Genomic DNA, 16,292 nt, shown 5'->3' on the forward strand with positions numbered 1-16,292 from the left:
CCTTTCTGACTACATATTTGAAATTAAACAAAAATGCTCAGAGGGATTTTTTTCTTTTCATTGCTTAAGGTAAGCCTCCTTCCCTCTCTCTGGCAACAGGTGACTCATTCTTTCAGTTACGAGGCCACATTTGATTCTGCAGACCAGCACAAACTTTGCTCAACAAGTTTGTGCTGCTTGAACAATTGAAATCTCTTTCTATCTGAAATATTTAAGACTATCAGGTACAGAGAAAAATGCATTCGATTACCATGGTTTAGATTTATTGAATATTTGCTATGCAGTTTGCTAGGCACTTTTCATGGATTATCTCATGGTATGTTCTAATTCTCTCTATCTTACGGATAAGAAAAATGAGATTTAAAGAGTCACGCCAGTACATGGCTTAGCCAGGATTTGGACTCAGCTGCCTGCTGGAACTCATACTCTTAACCATTATGATATGTTCCCTATCAGATTTCTGATAAGGTAAAATTTATCTCTGTAGTCAAGTCTCGATCGGTCTCCCTTTCTCTGATCTCCACCTTGCAAAGCCATTCTCCATACGTTTGCCATAATTCTTTTTCTAAAGTACAGCATTAACCATGTCTCTTGGCCCCAAAACATTTTTTATCTAACCATCACCTATAGGGTAAAGTAAAAGTTCTTATGCTGTTTTCAGGATCCTTCTCCATCTCGTCTCAGCCTAGCCTTCTAGTTATATCCTTCACCATTCCCCTTTAAGTAACCTATATGCCAGTTAAACAGAATTATTTGTTGTTCCTTTATTCCTTGCCTTCATGCCAAGCCTTGAATTGCTTCTTCATTACTTAAGTATCTTGTGTATTGCTACGGAATGAATTATGTACCCCGTCTCCCTTGCCAACCTCTGGATTCATGTTGTAGCCCTAATCCGTAATGTAACTGCATTTGGAGATAGGGCCTTTAAAAAAGTAATCATGGTTAAATGAGGTTCTAAAGGTGGGACAATAATCTAATAGGGCTGATGCCTTTGTAAGAAAAGGAAGAGAGCTCTCCTTCTCTCTCTCTGCCATGAGAGGACACAGCAAGAAGGCTGTCTGCAAGCCAGAAAAAGAGCTCTCACCAGAACCTGCCCCTGCTGGCACCCTGATCTTGGAGTTCCAGCCTTCAGTACTCTGAGAAAATCAATTCTTGTATCAGAGTCACCCAGTCAGTCTGTGGTATTTCGTTACGATAGCCTGTGTAGACTAAGACAAGCGCCTACTATTAGGGATGTTGGTTTGAAGAGAGCAAAAAGCTCTTCATTTTTGATTCTGTGACTTGTGTTGCTGGTGAGTTTTTCTTCAGTCTCAGTGTCACCTGATCTTGGCTAATCTCTTTTTCACAGAGACATTTCCAGTATGTTTCAGAGCAGGGCTCATTCAGTGTTTAGAGATTTATGGGAAATTTCTCTGAAAGTAAGATGTGAAGATGTAGATGCCCTCTCCTTGTTGAAGGTATCTTTTTGGGTGGATAAGTCCAACTGGAAAAGGCCATTTTTTTTTACTGCTTGTTAATGGAATAATAATATGTGAAGTGATCATCAAAATAATTGGCATGGTTTCAACAAGAATATGAGTGAGGGGAACTGTTGAAAGAGAATAAAAGAAGGAATAACACATTATCTAATTATTTTGGAAAAAATGGGGAAAGTAAAGTAACTATAGTTGAACAATTACTATTTTAAACTTTTTTTTAATTTAAAAAAAATGATGTAGTTTTCACTTCAACCTAGCCTTATACTGCCATTTTATTCAACAGAGCATCGATCCTCCTTCTCTGGAATCATGGTGGGAAATTAATCTAAATTCTTAATTGCAGTGTGTTAGTGTTAAGATGGGCAAATTGCCTTTGATATGGTTGTTATTAAGACTGCCATTGTAGCTTTATACAATAAAGCCTCATTAATGACATCTTCATCCTTGGGAGATCAGCTGAATTGTTTCTCACATCTCGGTGAATACATTCTATCCAGGTCATAGCAAATTATGAGACTGATTTGCACTTCCAGTGCATTCCCCCTCTGCTTCTTAGTCCTTTACAAACAAACGTATGGTAATATGAGAATGGAAACTTAGGAGATATCTGGGAAGGTCTGACAGAGAAGGTGGCACTGATGCAAAGTTTTAAATGTTCATCTGGATTTCTCTAAACATGTTAACAGTGTCCCATCAGAGTCCAGGGGACAAGTGTCCTCACTTTCTGGCCCAGCTATTAGATCTTGGTTTTATCTGGAATATGCATATTTAATAATAACTTACAATAGTCTTAAGCACTTTATCATTATTTTTATATTACTATAAATAGTATACTACTATGTTCTAGGACCTTTTCTAATTCTTATAGCAATTCTTCCAGGTAAATATAACTATGCTCATTTTACAAGTGAGAAAATTGAGAATTGGAGAAAGAGAACTTTTCTTTAAAGAGAGAGGTTGCCAAAGGTCCCAGAGCTAGTAGTCTGCAGGGTCAGGATTTAGACTCAGGCTTTTATTCTGCCACATGGCTCCCATGACTAAAATCTTATTTTAACTAAGTGGTTTTTTGAATACAGGTTGGATCTTCATGTTGCTTTACAGCAGGAACTCAAGCAGCCAAACCCTCTAATGGACTATTTATCTTTGCAAATTAGGGCAATCTCTTACACAAGAGCCACTCATGGGTTTGATTAGCATGGTCCAGTCTCCAGGACACTAATCATCTTTTGGCATATTGACAATTGAGTTTGGTGGCTTAAAAAGCAGATGACCAGACTCAGAAAAATGGGGAGTGCTCTTTCTTACTGCCAACATCGGTGGAACTGTCTGTGTAACTAACTCCCTGCCTTTCCCTCAGTAATAGTGTATCTTACTAATAGTGGTTTTGCCTGTCTAAGTACACCAGAACTGTATTCAGCAATGACACGGCAGCTTTGGAATGATCTGTTCGACTGCTTCTTGATATACTCATCTGTACTGGACCCTGGATCCCATTCTGTTCTTATGTAGAAGCATTCTGAGGAGCTTTTGTCCAAGATTCCATAGATTTTGAATCAGTACAAACCGATTGTTTTTCCCCACTTGTTTTGCGTGAAAGAGTGTTTCACGGCCAAAATCTCACCCATCTTGGTATACATTCCACTTTGCAATTTGGCTCAGCTGCTCTTCTCATCCAAAGTCTACTTCTCCATACCCTTAAACCTGGCTGGCTTTGTTATTTGCTTTGACCAGTAGAATGTAGTGAGAGTGATAGTGTGTAAATTACAGAGTTTAGGCCACAGAGGCCTTGTAGCTTCCACTTTTCATCTTTGTGGGCCACTGCTCCTGGTTCACCATATAAAGAAGGCTGCTGGAAGATGATCCACTGTAGGATACCCAGACACCCGTTCCCACAACAACAATACCAGCTTATACATATGTGTGAGGTCCTCTTAGACCTTCTAGTCCAGCTAACTCTGTAGCTGCCTGGGAGACCTAGGCAAAAATCATCAATTAAATTGCACCACCAACCCACACAAAAATAAATATGTCATTGTTTTTAAGTCACAAAATTTTGGGTGGTTTGTTATAGAGCAAAGGCTAACTAATACACTATGTTCTTTAATTTTAATGATTCTGGAACAACATTTCCTCAGATGAAAATAATTTGGACTGGGTCATCTGCAAGGATGTCTTCATTGCTACTAAGCTAGGCATTACTACGAACAGAGTGAGCAAAAGCAGAGAGATGAGAACACAGAAGCTGTTTATGGAATACAATAAGATATGTTAAGAAAAATTGTTTGGGTGGAGTAGAGACTTTAGGAATAAGATCTAATTCTAGAAAGATACATTAGAACAAGATTGAGGAAGGACTTGCATGCCAACGTGGCGAATATTAATTTTAGCTGTTCACCTATGAAGGGACTGCAATGAAAAGAATACAAGAAATGAGAAAATGAGCTTTCATGGACATTGGTAGAAACCGGGCATGCCTGGTGAGATCTGAGGGTATGAATTTGGATGTCTGCTGGAGCATATAGTCTTCTTGGTTTCGTGGTTTAGAATAGAGCTCAAACTACACGCTGGTAAACTCTGGGGTACGTGAATTTGTGGAGGACAAAAAGTTCCCACCAAATCCCCCAAAGGGATGTTTTGCTGAAAAATCGATAAGACCAACTGCTGTATCCCATGAATATGCTAACTACCATGTAGACACCATCTGTTTATAATGAGGTAGCACTCTAGTAAGGTTATTAAACTACATTATTATTTTATATGTTGTCTGGACTTGGTTGTGATTGTGATTTTTTACTTCTTCTCAGAACCATGGGAAATAAGTGCATATAAATATAATAATCTGTAAGAGAAGACCCAAGCCATAGACAAAAGTAATGAATATCAGTAATGAATAAAGCTCATATTTTTAAGTTTTAAGAATAGTGCAATATTGCCAGTCTTATAAAAAGAAAGCCTTAGATGGTCAAAGATTAGATACAGAGGGCTTCCGAGAAGGAACTTTTTTTATACACCTCTCCCAGACCCTACTCTGCATTTGCTTGTCTCTTCCTTTGGAAGAAGAATTGCTAATCATATTGTTCCATTTCATAATATTGATTAGGCTAGTGGGTCTCTCTACATTAAAAAACCACACACACAGGTATAACTCTCTTCTGTTTTCATCTCCTAAGTGGCTTCAGGGCAAGATACATAGGCTGCCTCCTGCTGGCCACCTCTTCTCTCCCACTGTGTGTACCTGGGAGCACTGAGCTGTTTTCTTCAATAATGGAAGGCAGAGGTGAAATTCAACTTTGGAGATTCCTCTTAGGCCCCTGTACCCCAACCAAAAGGTTTCTGTTGAGTTTCCCAAGGAATTTTATATTGGGGGTTAGGGCCCAAGCTTAATGAACAAAGGAATATAACTTTGTATTCCTTTGTCATTAATGCTTGAGCATACATAACCTTAGAACCTAATAGATAGGGGGCTAAGGGTTGGATATTCTTGTTTCCTAGATTAAATGTTATTTAATGGCAACCAAATTTCATTCTTACCTCTAATAGGCATCAATTGCAGTGGAGTTTTGCTTCCATAATTCCTGAATGAATTCGAACCCATGAAGATGAGAAATCTTAGGGAGGAAGTTTTATCTCAAGAATTGAATAGTTCTAACACCACTGATGCATCATCTATTTTTTTTTTTAAAGAGCAAAGGAGGAAAATGTATTACAGCTTTCTTAGCTAATATATATATTTTTATGACCTAACTTTTTTTATTTTTATTTTTTAAATTTATTTATTTTAATTATTTTCAAGTATACAGTACATTGGTTAGACATCTATATAGTTCGTAAAATGATCCCCCCAGCTGCTCCCTCATTCCCCTACCCCTCCACCTAGCCAATGTATTAATACTAACTGCATTCCCTATGCCGTGCTCCCCATCCCTGTGACCATCCATCAGCTACTAATTTGTACTTCTTTAAACCTTTAAAGAAGTTCTTCCCATCCCCAATCCCCACTCTCCTTTGTCCATCACCAAATTGTCCACTATATTTGTGAATCTGTTTTCGATTAGTTTGTTCTTTTTATTCCTTAGATTCCGCATATAAGTGAAATCATATAGTGTTTATCTTTCTCTGTCTGACTTAAATACCTCTAGGTCCAACAAAGCAATATCTTTTTCTATCCCCTCCCTTTTAGTCTGTTTGAGTCTTTTAATCTGAAGTGATTCTCTTATAGGCAACCTGTAGGGGTCTTGTTTTCCTTTCCATTAATCCACTCTATCTTTTAGTTGGAGCACTTCATTCTTTTCCATTTGAGGTACTTGTTGATAGGAATGTAGTTGTTACCATTCTTTATTCCTGTTTTTGATACATGTTTTTTCTTCTCAAAGAAGTCCCTCCAAAATTTCCTGTACTACTGGCTTGGTGGTAATAAATTCCTTTAGCTTATTTTTGTCTGGGAAGCTCTTTATCTGTCCTTCAACTCTAAATGATAGTTTTGCTGGATAAATTATTCTTGGTTGTAGATCCTAGATCTTCATCATGTTGAATATTTTTTGCCAAGCCCTTCTATCCTGCATAGTTTCTTTTGAGAAGTCAGCTGCCAGTCTTATGGGTTTTCCTTTAAAGTAAATATATGTTTTTCTCTTGCCACTTTTAATATTTTTTCTTTGTATTTAACCTTTGGCATTTTAATTATGATGTGTCTTGGTGTGGGCCTCTTTGGATCTCTGATTTTTGGAATTCTCTGAGCTTCCTTGGGTTTTATGTCCATTTCCTTCACCAGGTTAGAGAAGTTTTCCATCATTATTTCTTCAAACAGCTGTTCAACATCTTGATTTTCTTCAGTTATGTCGATCAGATGGATATTTGGACCCTTAATAGTTTCCCATATGCTCCTTAAATTTTTATAGACTTGGTATCTCATCTCTTGCTATTCTGATTGTGTGTCCTTGGCTTTCCTGTCCTATAGATAGGACATTTGATCCTTTTCTTTATTCACTTTGTTTATTCCTTTGTTTATTCCATTTAATATACTTCTCATCTCAGATAATGTGTTCTTCATTTTAGACTGGTTCCCTTTTATAATTTCCATTTCTATTTTCATGTTTTTATCTCTTTATTGAAGTTCTCACTGAATTTATCTACACTTCCCCAAAATAAGCATCTTTATAATTAGTGTTTTGAACTCTGCATCTTTTAGATTACTTGACTCCATTATATCTAGATCTCTGTTTGTTCTCTTATATGGTTTCTGCTTCTTTGTCTTCCCATTTTGGCTGCCTTTCTGTGTCTGTTTCTATGTACTAAGCAAAGCTCCTAAGTCTCCTGGTCTTATTAGTGTGGATTTGTTAAGTAGTGGCACAGTCCTGAGAGGGGTTCAACTGCAGACCAAATTTAGCCCAAGCCTCTGCCCTTCTGGGGCCACCTGTTAAGATTCAGCAAGCAATCCACAGATGCTATGCCTCAAAAGGTTGCACCAGAAACCGAGGCCAGCTGCCTTCAGCGTGAGTCTAGGCGCTGCTCAGCAAGGAGCACCTGACTCGCTGAGGATATACCTGGATGTGGCTTGGATGAGGCCACGAGTTGGGGGAGGTGGGGTTTCAGAGAATCCTCTGGGTGGAGCAACCTCTTTATCCAGTTTGATGACTTCATGGCTATGGCAGTGCTCTGTCCACTCACTGGTAGCAGGGAGAACTCCACAGGGAACGATGGATACCTCCAGCGCTTCTGTACAGAGTGAGTCTCAGCTCAGCCCTCATTCCGACAATGTCTCCTTGTAAGTTCCTGGTGCCCCCTGTGTGCAGCCCAATTGGCACTGGTGCTTAGAGCGAGCAGGTCTGTTACCAGAAAATCTGCTCATGGACACAGCCCCTTTAAGTGGTTTCTGCAACTGCTGCTGCTGCAGCCTCCATCCCGCTCAGCCACTCCAGACGCAGCAGCCCCACATCCTTGCCCTGTCCTACCTTCTGCCATTGCAGGGCGCTTTCTTGAATTTCTCTCTAGTTGTATGGGTTGTTCCTCTTGATCCCAGGCCATTTTTCCTTGCTGTTGCTCCTTGTTTCCATCATAACTTTGATTTGGTCGCCAGAGGGATGAATAGAGCCTTTATCATCTACTTCATTTTTTTTTCCCTCTGATGCATCATCTTTTAAGGAGGTCAGTTGTAAGGATGGTACTTGTCTCCTAGGAATAGCTTGGAGTTATAGTTGGCCAGGACAAGAAAGGGGACTAAACCACGCATAGTAAATGTTACACAAAGATGACCAATTTACTCCCCATTCTATCATTTGGGATGCTTCTGCAAATAGTAGAGAATCCCAGCTCAACTGAGCCATTTACTATCTCATAAAAAAAGAGTTTAGAATTAGGCAAGTTCTGGGGTTGGTTAATTCAGTGGTTCAGTTATATCATCAAAGACCTAGATTCTTTCTATTTTTCTACTGTCATTCTTAGTGTATTGACTTTTGCTTTCAAGCTTGTCTCATAATGTGTGCCAGCTTTGTACAGCTTCAAGCACAGAACATTATCAAAAGACAGAAAAGAAAATAATACTTCTTCATGGACCTTTTGAGGAGTAAGGAAATTTTTTCCGAAAAGACACCCTTCAGACTTTCTCTGCCTCATGTCCAGCATCGTGTTGTTTTTCCTCTTCTGAGCCACTCCCTGGTAAGAGGAACAGAACTAACACAGTTACCTAAGATTAACAGAGACATCCACCAAGCCTTAGGAGTGGCCACCTCTCTGAAGCACCTGGCTGCCTGAGAGCCAAATGTATTACGTTTCTGTAAAACGAGGGAGAAGGGAGGGAATAGCTGTTCAGTGAGTAATCAAGGTTGTCTGCCACAAATGATGACCCTGATATATGTATCAGTCACTCAGTTAAATTTGGAAGGGCTAACCCTAACACAATTGTTAAGCAAGTCTCTAGTTTCTCTAAGTTGGAGGAATTCTGTATTGGTTTCCTATTCCTGCTATAACAAATTAACACATTTAGTGATTTTAAACAATACAAATTTATTATCTTATAGTTCTGGAAGTCAGAAAACGGAAATAAATTCACTGCCAAATCAAGGTGTCAGTAGGACTACATTCCTTCTGGAGGCTCTAGAGGAGGATTTCTTGACTTTTCTAACTGTCATCTCTCTGGTTCTCTCTTCTGTCTCCCTTTTCTGCTAAGGACCCTTGTGATTACATTGGTCCTGATGGATGATCTAGGATAACCTCCCATTTCAAGGTCAACTGATTAGCAACCTTAATTCTACCTGCCACTTTAATTCTCCTTTGCCATAAATCCTAACAAACATATTTACAGGTTCTGAAGATTAGGTATGTAGACATCTTTGAAAGGCCATTATTCTGCCTTAGATATCATTTTCATCCTGGAGATGCTAAAGGCTCTCATGGCTGTGTCTGTGGACTTGAATTTCAGCTCCTTTACTTACATAGTACAGCTATGTGTACTTTGACAAGTTACATAACTTCTCTAAGATTTATTTTCTTCATGTATACATGAAATTAATATTTATCTTAAAGGGTAGTTGTAAGAACTTAGTAAGGCTCTATATGAACAATGCCTAACACATTGTCTAGGTCAGAATATGTATTCAATAAGATGGAATCATCACCATTTCTTTAATCTCTGAAAGCCTATGAGTATTGTATAATGATTGCTTCTATCACTAGAGGTATAGATTCCAATGCTAGACTTCCTAACCTTATAATCGTTGGCTGGTTATTAAATTTTTCTGAGATTAAGTTTTCTCATCTGTAAAATGGAAATAATAAAACTCTCTTCATAGGAGAGGTGAAGATGAAATGAAATAGAATGTATTTATTGTTTAGCACAATTTCTGATATGTCATCAATTTAATTTAGTTCACTTCTTTCCTCAAAGTTTGTTCTCATGAGAGCTTCACAACTCATTCACACCAGGGAAGTGGCTGTACATCAGCATCATCTAGAAAGTTTGTTTAAAATACAATTTCTTGGGTCCTACTCCAGGTCTACTAAGTCAGGATTTGGGGATGGGGAGGAGGTCTGGGTAGTCTCCACAAAGACATAAATGACTGATCAAACTTTATCCTAGTATCTTTCACAGGAATACTTGAATTTTAACAGTGAACAAACATCATGTTAAAGGTTTAACTAGGAAATTTTAGGTATTATTTAGAAGGTAAAAGAGGTATTTTGAAGGGCTACTAGCCCTTGCCAATATTTTTTAATTGAAATATTTATAAGGCCAGAAAGACTTTAGGTAAGGGAGAGAAAAAAAACTGATGATTAAAATGAATTATTTAGATTTCCTGTATATTTTTCCATATTAACATTGTCCTCACTAATGTGGAAAGTGGGAAGTTGGTGGCAAAATATCTAGCGTTAAATTACAGAGATGGCCTCTGTTGATGCTCCTTTGTTATGTGGTAAGTGTGTACATTAATATTATCTCAACATGTTCTTCACTCTGACCAAACTAGTCATATTTTGATGGTACTTTATGTGTCATCCCATCAGTAATGTTCTTACACCAATGAAGAGAATGAAAGAATGTAGGAAGATGCTGATTTCCATCATCCATTCTGCCCTTCTGTCTCTTGCTGGCAGGTAGCCTCCATTCAAATAATAACTCTACTTTCAATATGTAAATATAAGTAACAAGACTTCAACTTTTTTTTGGTTATCAGGAGTATTAAATGCAAAGGAGCAAATTGCAATGTACCAGGTAATATCTATTAGACATTTTCTTGGAAAATAATTTTTTTAACTACAATTACTGCTAAAGAGGAGAAATCTAATCCATACATGCTATTGGCTTTTTTTTTTTTTTCCACCGAGATGGAATGGAAGGCAAAAGTGTAATCAGGAAAAGAGACACCAAAGCTGTACTGAATGAATTCCCAAGTTTGTAGAATCAGAAGGATTCTTGCTATTCAGTTATGCCTGACTGAAGACAGTGCATTTTCTTCTATGATGTATATGTCACTTTTCATTAACTCTAAGAGGCCTGTTCCTTTAGAAACCAGAGTAAACAGAGTAGTGTATGGGATTAGATCTCTACTGTGAATAAATTTATTTTCTAGCAAGTGTAAAAAATGAGCAAGGCCAAAACCCCCCAGAGCAGAAAATGTCACAGTGATTGCTAATACATTACTGCACAGAGAAAGGCCTAATAAAACCCCTATTAGGATGTCATACCTGCTTACGACTGAATTCTCCAGAAAGTTTATTTGATATGTCTAAGCCAATTATCAAAGTCTTAGTGATAAGAAGCAGCTCGCTGGGCCTGAATATGTCAGAATAGAATGACTAAATTGTGGGAATTCATGGGCCTCTGCTTTGAATAATTAACTTGGCTCTTTGTAGAATGCATATACTTTGGAAACTAATTTTCTCTTTGCACAAAACATTTTGCCCTTGTGCTGCCTTTGAAAAGTAAACTGTTTAGCTATAAGGTTATTCCCTTTTTTCATTATATTTGGCTGAGAGTCCTTCCTCATCTTTCAGCTCGCCTTTCTCATTGCTCTTTGTCTTGCTGGTATCATTTGGACTAGACTGATGTAGCTTTCAACCAGAAATATAATATATGGTGATGACATTTCCTCTAAACAGAATTTAAGCATTTGCTCTGTAATGATATTAAAATGCCTTGTCTGTTTTTTTTTTTTTGTTTGTTTGTTTTTGTATTTTGCTATGACTAAAATTCTAAGTTTATTTTTAAAGGATTTGAAGATTTATTTTTATTCCTTAGGAGAGAAGCAGAAGTGTTGGTTGTATAAATAATTCTGTAGACAAAAAGTAGAATTGATCTAAATGTATTTGGAATTACAAAAGTCAATGATTTGGCCCAGATTGGGTAGCCAGTTTGTGTAAACAACCAGGCAAATCAAAAGGCCTTTTCTTCCCAATGAATTTTCCCCCTCGTAAATGGGCCAAACAGATCCCTTCTTTTGACAATGGGTAGACAAGTGTTTGTTTCTCAATCTTTGGGTTGCAATATGCCAATCTGAGGGTTGGTGTGTGGATAAGCCTCTTGTATTCCTTCCGTAGCTTTAAGGTAAATCTCACAGTTGGTTTTATCCATGTTGTACACTGACACCTTCTCCTTGAGACTTCATTTTCCTGATAAAATTAGGCCTGGCGCTTTGGAGACCTATACATCTACTGCTGAGAAAAAAGAATCACTGGAAAGCATGGATAGAGACCTTCAGGGTGATGGGTGTTTTGCTTGTTTCATGATCTGGGACTTGATATTTCTTCTTTCAGCACCTTTGTTAGGTAACTGCAATTAACATCTGGTGGGTACACACCTGGCAAAAGGGTCATGAAGATTACTGAAAAGTTAAAATTCACTGGAAGAAATACAGCATAGTATGTAGTTTCGAGTTACATTTATGGGTGACTTATTTCTATGCAGTAGAAAAGGTCCCTTCCAACTCTGATTCTAAGAAACCCGTTTAAAATTACCTGCTTTCCCCAGAGGAACTGAGTTACTCTGCATCATGTCTTGCATTTCTGTTCATACAGAGAGCTGGTAATAAATTTTTATAGGAAGAACTAAACTTTACCTTAAAATAAATTGCAAAACCAAAGGTTCTACATCTAGCTGCCTCTTTCACATTCACAAAAATAATCAAGTTCTATGAAAATAGCTTAGCACAATGGAGTTTATAATGAGGTAAATCACTAAAGTAACCTCTTTGGAGATTGATTTTAAGCGTTCATAACATTTGCCTAAATGGAATGTTATACATGTATATGTGGGATGTGGAAAAAGCGTGTCAACATCTGTCCCCTCTTCTAGGTCTATTTCTAAATATCCTATCCAGACTTCGAAGGTTTCTTGTAGTAACAGCTCTCACTCCAGCTTTTCTTCCTTCTGTCTACACTTTTTGCTGTGGCCAGTGCTATTTTTAAATATAAAAGAAAAAAGACAGAGAGCAGAAGCCGCTGGATTCTTAACTACTGATAAATGCGTCAACTGGTATGATCTAGGGTGATTCTCAAGGAGATTAAAAATAAAAGCAAATGCTTGGGAACAAAATTATTCTCTCTCATTTAAAAATATGCTGTTGGGAGGAGGTTGGTGATGATCATAAAAGGCAAATAAATGATAAGATGTCACAACTCCAAAAATGATTAAGAAGCACTGCTCTGAGAACTTACATTCTAAAGAAAGCCTCCCGCATCTGTACAAGTGTCTCTTATACATATGCTAATCAGTTCCACTGATAATTTTAGCTTTTGGTTTGTTTTCTTCCTGTCATTATTTTATGTTCTTATTTGCTAGACTTTATATGCACATCCGGGGGGAACACAATTGCTTATCATTCAAGTGTGGGGGATTATGTTGGGAATATGTAATAGTCCTTTGCACTAGATGTTTTCCTTCAGGAAGCAGAATTTGGTGGGTGCTTTTGAATACTAAGAATGGTTTTGGATGATTGGAAAAAATCAGAGAGTACAGTACAGATTTATATCTCCAGTCATATTAAAACATTTAGATATTTCTGGACATAATGACCTACCAATTCCTTCATCTCTTCTCTAAATAGATTGTATTAAAATGAAATACTTAAAGTGTTGTGTTGCAGTGAATTCATGAATCATTTATTCTCATTCTCTCTTTGCATCTGGAAATAGAAAAAGAGAAACCCTTCTCTTCAACTATGGACTATAACAAGGCTTCTTAAGCCATGTCTAAAGTAGCTCTCAGAGGCTGAAAAAGACCTTGCATTGAAATCAGAGATGCCTCAACCAAATTCTTTTGAGACTATAAGCATCAGATGGCATTCAGACACACAAATCCACATGCAGAGCCCTCCCTCCTGTGCAACAAGACTGAGCAGTTCTTCTATCTGCCTAGGCCTTGCCTTCCCACCAGACCTAAGCCCACCTCCTGAGTTTCTCATCTTTTGTTTTATTGACTTCTTTAGGCTCTTAGCATCATTTTTAATTTCTCTATCTGATTTAGTGTCTCCTTCTTTCTCAGTTCTTTCCATCTTTCTGGTTTGATTCCTACTCACTTTATTATTTCATATTCTTTCCCCAACTTCCTATCTCCACTCTCTTTCTGCTCCTGATTTTCTAACCTTAATTTCTATTGACGTAACACAGCTGGAAGCCAGAGGGTAAGGGTGCCCATTGATACGGTCCATGTGGGTTAGCCACACAGGTCACTAAGCAGGCTGAAAAAGAATGAATAATGAACCTAGAGAGGCAAACAGAAGATGTCTAGCATATTGAACAAAATGGCTGGCTTGCAGAAACTATTCTTCTTTAGACCCTTCGTTCACTCTTATGTTTTTGTGTGCAAAATTCTAAGCACATTCCCCCATCCCTTTTTGGTTATTATTTATCAAAAGTCCAGAGTGTTCAGCATAGTTATATGTGTTGATTATTATCTTAAGACATTCAGTTATCTAGACCTTGACTGTATTCTAAAAAGGAAAGTTTTACGCTTCCCCTTCTCTACTCAATGACTTCCCTTCCAGAGGGTCAGAGTTAGAGCATCTTTCTAAAGTAGCTGTCTTAGTGAAAAATCACCTCAAGGTAGGTTCCTATTGCTGTATAAGACCCTCCTAGGGTTTGGTAAAGTGGAATTTACTTGGAGGAAGAGAGTATTCTCAGCCATCTTGAGAGATGAGAGTTATCACTTCTGCTATGTGTACCACTCCTGCCTGAAAAATGCGGACTGGAATTCACTGAGTCTTTTAGTGTTAAGACTTTTCAAATATATCTTGAGATAAATAGGCTTGGAATACTTGACTCTAAACTTCCATAAAAGTCTAATTCTTTCTTTTTTGTTTTTATTTATTATAAAATTTAACTAAAGAAACTCTATCTTAATGCATACTTTTTGTTTTAATTTTAGTCTGAATTTATGAAATTGTCATTGAGTCAGAATTTTCCATGTAGTGGAAAATTAAGTCCACTAAAAGTTTTTGGTTTTAGTTTGTTTTCTTGCAAATGAAATATTAAGACACCTGGAAATAGGAAAAGCTAAAGGCATGTTTGGTTTTGCAGGCACCGTATTTTAAACTTACCCAATCTCATTTTAATGACATATTTTTAAGGATTGTGGACGCTTGGACTGACTGATGAGCTCCTTGTTCTTTGAAAAAAAAATTGATTTTAGAAATTTTGAATGAAGTTGTGATACCTACAAAGGAAGGAAAACTTTAGATTTAAGTTTAGATGACATGGCCACGCATGACTAAATAATGAAAATCATGTCCTCAGAACAAAATGGAAGAAAAGACTGAGAAAATTTTTATGTATAATATTTTTGCAAATTTGACTTTTAATAGCTCTATTTTGTTGTATCGAAATGATTTGCTTTATTATAGTTTATTTCCACTTTGGAGATATAGTGCTTTGTGAAATCCTAACCTGAGTTTTAAAAATTCTATGTACATTGGTTAGGTATTACTTTACAAAAGATGACTTGAGGAACAAATACTTTTTATGATGGTCCTAAAATCATAACATAGGAAATTGGCTTGTATTTGTGATAAATATTAACCACACTGCATATCATTCATAGAATTCTATTTTGGAAGATATAAATTGGCTCACAGTCTAGCTGAATACATGTTGTAATGGATAGCACTGGGTTGGGTTGTTTCTATCTTAAGATAACTGAGCACTGAACTTGTGATGATAGGGACATTTTAAGTGACATGGCAGGAGAATTCTTTGAGCTTTTTTAGCAGAATAGATAGAGCTTCAATGGCCTGAGAAAAAATGCCAGTTATAACCATATAGACTTGGCTAATTCCTAGGAAGCTCTGCAGCAAAGGTTCTGCCTTTAGTGTAGAAACTTGTAGCATAAGCTTTGGGTACTAACCTTATAGATTCATCTTATTTTCCTTTTTCTCCAGTCTCAACATTTATTTATTAAATTTTATATTCAGAGATGATTTGTATGAGTAGTGAGTCTTGCCTAGCAATATAATCATGCAAAGCTCCTGGGTTCTATTTTGTGCCAGTCCTCAGAAAAATCAGACTTAGAGTCTAATCTTTTCATAGGACAGACAAATGATACTGCATCAGAATAAAGCTGGTAAGTTCGCAGTATGAATTTCGTGCTGTGTTTCAATTAAACCTAAATCTTCTGTACTTATTAAAATTGAAGCTTTTTTCCCCTTTGGAATCAAACACAGTCTTAGCTACTCTCTTCTTAGGATCTTAGAAAGCATATCACATTCTCAGCCCATTTACTGCTTAAAGCATTTGAGAGTATGTTTTTAAAAAACAAATATGATATCGTCATCCCGTTATTAAAAGTTGGATGATGAAGGATTTTTAAAAATAATTTATCATAAAGATATGTATATATCCATGTATCATTGATCCTTAATATTGAGCATTATCTGCTTTATGACAATTAGATGACCACTGTACTGACCTGTATAAAGTCAGATTTGCAACTTAAAGTCAGACTAAAGATTAAAAAATAGAGAGAAGACTATAATGAACAAATAAGAACTTTCATAGGTATAGTTCCATCTGATACAGTGAAAATAAATCACAAAACGAAACAAGAAAAAAATTGCATCCTCTTGAGGGACGGTGCTTTAAACAAGTAGAAGCAGGAGGACATTCAAATCTAGGAGGCCTGTCTGGGCAGCAATGGTGAGGCTGGATCACCACCTCTCTTATTTTTTAATAATCTCTTCAGTATCAAGAAGCTTTTGTAAAGCCAGAATGCTGTTTATTTATTTAAAGAAGCTCATTATATAAGGATTCTACACATATCCCTTAGCAAATCCAAGACAATCTTGCTTAGAGCCTTAGAGAATTTATTTTCCTTTTTAAATCTGCAAACAGACC

This window comes from Pteropus medius, unplaced genomic scaffold (genome assembly GCF_902729225.1).
Source record: "Pteropus medius unplaced genomic scaffold, Ma_sr-lr_union100, whole genome shotgun sequence".
Taxonomy (NCBI): Eukaryota; Metazoa; Chordata; class Mammalia; order Chiroptera; family Pteropodidae; genus Pteropus; species Pteropus medius.